This window comes from Schistocerca nitens, chromosome 7, assembly GCF_023898315.1.
Source record: "Schistocerca nitens isolate TAMUIC-IGC-003100 chromosome 7, iqSchNite1.1, whole genome shotgun sequence".
Lineage (NCBI taxonomy): Eukaryota > Metazoa > Arthropoda > Insecta > Orthoptera > Acrididae > Schistocerca > Schistocerca nitens.
Genome location: NC_064620.1, coordinates 198,293,929 through 198,298,807, shown reverse-complemented (window position 1 = coordinate 198,298,807; position 4,879 = coordinate 198,293,929). Strand labels below are relative to the sequence as shown.

The window sequence follows — 4,879 nt, the reverse complement described above, 5'->3', positions numbered from 1 at the left end:
ACATCAGATACTGACGAACCGATTCCACAGACCGAACGTGAGGAGAGGGGCTAGTGTAATTGTTTAATACAAACCATACAAAAATGCACGGAAGTATGTTTTTTAACACAAACCTACGTTTTTTTAAATGGAACCATGTTAGTTTTATTAGCACATCTGAACATATAAACAAATACGTAAGCAGTGCCGTTCGTTGCATAGTAAAATGTTAATTACATCCGGAGATATTGTAACCTAAAGTTGACGCTTGAAACCTCCGACGTTCAGTTGCGTGATATAACAAACACGGGCCACGGTCGGCGAGCAGCATCTGCAGGGACATGTTTACGATGACGACCGTGTTTACGAGTGTGGCTGTAGTGCACTGTTATGGTTTGGTCTAGTTGTCGCAGTATCCGCATAAGCGCTTGCTGCTATTGTTATTCTGCATTCGTCTCCGCACGCAGACCAACTGTAGTACACCGTGTTCCAAGACGTCTGTGATAGTGTAGTGTCGTAGGAACTGTGACCATGGTGTATTCGAACTCTGAAAAGGCGGAGATGATACTCATCTATGGCGAGTGTCGACGAAATGCAGCTGAAGCCTGCAGGGTGTATGCAGAACGGTACCCGGACAGAGAGCATCCAACGTGCCGCACATTGCAAAACATCTACCGACAAATGTATGCAACAGGTATGGTCGTAGCACGCAAACGGGTCCGTACCAGGCCCGTCACAGGAGAAGCGGGTGCAGTTGGTGTGTTAGCTGCTGTTGCCATGAACCCACACATGAGTACACGGGACATTGCGAGAGCCGGTGGACTGAGTCAAAGTAGTGTCGTGCGCATACTGCATCGTCACCGCTTTCACCCGTCTCATATGTCGCTACATCAGCAATTACATGGTGATGACTTTAATCATCGAGTGCAATTCTGTCAATGGGCATTAACAGAGAATGCGTTGCAGTTCTACTTGTTTACCGATGAAGCGGGTTTCACAAACCACGGGGCAGTGAGTCTACGGAACATGCATTACTGGACCGTGGACAATCCTCGCTGGCTCAGACAGGTAGAGCGATAGCGACCGTGGACTGTAAATGTATGGTGCGGTATCATTGGCGACCACCTCATTGGTCCTCACTTCATTGCAGGGCCCAAACAGCTGCAACATACGTCGCGTTTCTACAGAATGATCTGCCAACGTTGCTCGAAAATGTCCCACTGGAAACGCGTCGACGTATGTGGTATCAGCATGATGGTGCACCTGCACATTCCGCAATTAACACTAGGCTGACCCTTGACAGAATGTTCGACGGGCGTTTCATAGGACGTGGAGGACGCATAAATTGGCCAGCCCGTTCTCCTGATCTTACACCTCTGGACTTCTTTCTGTGGGGTACGTTAAAGGAGAATGTGTACCGTGATGTGCCTACAACCCCAGAGGATATGAAACAACGTATTGTGGCAGGCTGCGGCGACGTTACACCAGATGTACTGCGGCGTGTACGACATTCATTACGCCAGAGATTGCAATTGTGTGCAGCAAATGATGGCCACCACATTGAACATCTATTGGCCTGACATGGGACACACTCTATTCCACTCCGTGATTGAAAACGGAAACCACGTGTGTACGTGTACATCACCCCTCATGGCAAATGGTTCAAATGGCTCTGAGCACTATGGGACTTAACATCTGAGGTCATCAGTCCCCTAGAACTTAGAACTACTTAAACCTAACCAACCTAAGGACACCACACACATCCACGCCCGAGGCAGGATTCGAACCTGCGACCGTAGCAAAAAAATGGTTCAAATGGCTCTGAGCACTATGGGACTTAACATCCATGGTCATCAGTCCCCTAGAACTTAGAACTACTTAAACCTAACTAACCTAAGGACATCACACAACACCCAGCCATCACGAGGCAGAGAAAATCCCTGACCCCGCCGGGAATCGAACCCGGGAACCCGGGGCGACCGTAGCAGTCGCGCGGTTCCGGACTGAAGTCACCCCTCATGGTAATGTACATGTGCGTCAGTGAAAAAGACCAATAAAAAGGTGTCAGCATGTGGACGTAATGTGCTGTTCCAGTCTCTTCTGTACCTAAGGTCCATCAGCGTTCCCTTTGGATCCCTACGTAATTCGGTGCTCTCCGATACACACGATCGAACAGCGGAGGAGTTGTACTCAAGCGTCAACTTTAAGTTACAATATCTCCGGATGTAATTAACATTTTACAATGCAACAAACGGCACTGATTACGTATTTGTTTATATGTTCAGATGTGCTAACAAAACTAACGGGGTTCCATTTTAAAAAACGTAGGTTTGTGTTAAAAAACATACTTCCGTGCATTTTTTTATGGTTTGTATTAACCAATTACACTAGCCCCTCTCCTCACGTTCGGTCTGGGGAATCGATTCGTCAGTATTTGATGTGGTTTACGAAATACATCCAGCGGTAATGTTAGGTGACTCACCCTGTGTGTATATATATATATATATATATATATATATATATATATATATATATATATAATTTATCAGGATGAATTTTTCTTTTGTTAGAGCATGATTCTGTCTCTCAGGGATATTTTTTTTCTTATCACTTTTACTTACGTGCATAAGTAAATATAAAACGGGTTCTTGAAGGGCCGCTGTTATTCATGTACCAACTTTAGACTTTGAACGTGTTGACTAAAATATAGTTGCCGTTAACTGAACTGAACGTAATTTTGTTAATTTCTATTTATTAACTGCAAAGCAAGGCTCGAGAGAATTTCGATTGTTGCCGTGGAGCGGCCACGATAAAACTTACTGAACTCATGGAATCTGCTTGATTTAAAAAATGAACTGTAACGTAAATTAATTATCTGTTGCAATTTAGAAAAGATCTTAGAACGAAATTTCTCGCATATACATATACTGTTAACACTTTGAAAAATAAATTAATACTTCGGCGCGTAATGGCCGACCAGAGGCTACATCGGAAGATGATCTTACCGCAGCACAAATTACCGAAAAAATGCTTATTAAAAATAATTAGCCGCTGCGACCATTTGAGGTTGCAACTATTACAAAGAAATTCATTTTGTGATGAAAATATTTAGTTTATTTTAGCAAATACCGAATAACTTACATAAAATATGTGTAGCTGCTTAATGGCTGCGTTCCGTATCGCGAAACAAAACAGTGTGTGTATCATAAAGTACGTCCTCCCTCCTCGGTCGTACAATGGGGTCTCTTTACGATCCTTTTTTATTTTCATAGACATTAAATAAAGATGCTACTCTTCAATTACCGCTGCGTATCAGTTGTTTCAAGAACATTAACTGTATCTTTTATACTAATTATATTCATAAAATACGTTAACTACGGTTTACAACCGATAAAAATGTCAATATTTATGTGACGTACCGTCACAGGCCCAAACTGCAAAAACCGCCGGGACTTGCTAACACAAAGAAATCAACAGGTCGAAAGAGAAACACGGCTGTGCTGTCAAAGACCCACTTCATTGGCCATGGGAGAAGCCAGAGAGAGAGCAGGACGCTGCTTTTCAGCATAAAATGTTAGTGAACGACTTACTTCGATGAAAAATTTCAAAGCCGCGCCCTCAGCTGGTAAGGTCATAGCGACGGTCTTCTCGTACTGAAGAAATGATTTATGCGTATTAGTCGCCATAAAAATGCAAACGAACTTCTGTTTATCCATGACGACGAAACGCCTCACACAAGTCTGCACACACGAAAGGAGCTGACCAAACTTCACTGGACTGTTCTTCCTCATCCACCTTACAGTCCGGATCTCGCAACTTGGAACTTCCATCTGTCTGGCCCAATGAAGGAGGCACTCCGCAAGAAGAGTGCATCGTTAATGGGGAGGTTATTGATGCAGCAAGACGTTGGCTGCAGTAGAGTGTTACTATGATGGCACACGTGCTCTCCCAGTAAGGTGACGTAAGGCCGTCGCATTGAACAGAGATTATATTGGAAAAAAAAGTTTTGTAAGCAAAAGCGTGGGGAATAATATTTTGTATTTGAATCCTGTAAGAACAACCTAGTATCAGAAAAAAATGTGTTATTGAACACCCCTCGTACTTGCTTAAGAATGGACGGGAAGCTGTTGGTTCAAATATTCGTCAGGCCACTACGCAACCATATTTACATTTTCCGTTATTTCACCATTCCACGTCAGTCAAACTCTAATACGGCTGAAACTTCCTGGCAGATTAAAACTGTGTGCCGGACCGAGACTCGAACTCGGGACCTTTGCCTTTCGCGGGCAGAACCTTGCAGAACTAGCACTCCTGAAAAAGGTCCCGAGTTCGAGTCTCGGTCCGGCACACAGTTTTAATCTGCCAGGACGTTTCATATCAGCGCACACTCCGCTGCAGAGTGAAAATCTCATTCTGGAAACATCTCCCAGGCTGTGGCTAAGCCATGTCTCCACAATATCCTTTCTTTCAGGAGTGCTAGTTCTGCAAGGTTCGCAGGAGAGCTTCTGTAAAGTTTGGAAGGTAGGAGGCGAGGTACTGGCGGAAGTAAAGCTGTGAGGACGGGGCGTGAGTCGTGCTTGGGTAGCTCAGTTGGTAGAGCACTTGCCCGCCAAAGGCAAAGGTCCCGAGTTCGAGTCTCGGTCCGGCACACAGTTTTAATTTGCCAGGAAGTTTCATATCAGCGCAAACTCCGCTGCAGAGTGAAAATCTCATTCTAATACGGCTGCTTTGAAGAGGGACGGCTGGATTCTATCTGTATCCGCCCCCCCCCCCCAAAAAAATCAGCTTCTTACTACGGCATCATTAAGGTAATTTCCAGAGGACGGTACGGAATACGCTAACTCTTCTATGTAAGTAGGCTGTTTATGTTTTCTTATTGGCAACTTTACGTAGCGCTCTA

General features: G+C 44.5%; 1 non-coding gene across 1 annotated transcript; it reads left to right on the top strand.

Annotated features, from left to right (window-relative positions):
• The first annotated feature begins 4,553 nt into the window (after positions 1 to 4,553).
• On the top strand, positions 4,554 to 4,628 carry Trnaw-cca (transfer RNA tryptophan (anticodon CCA)). The gene has a single exon. It is a non-coding gene; the product is annotated as a tRNA-Trp (tRNA).
• Positions 4,629 to 4,879: the final 251 nt, after the last annotated feature.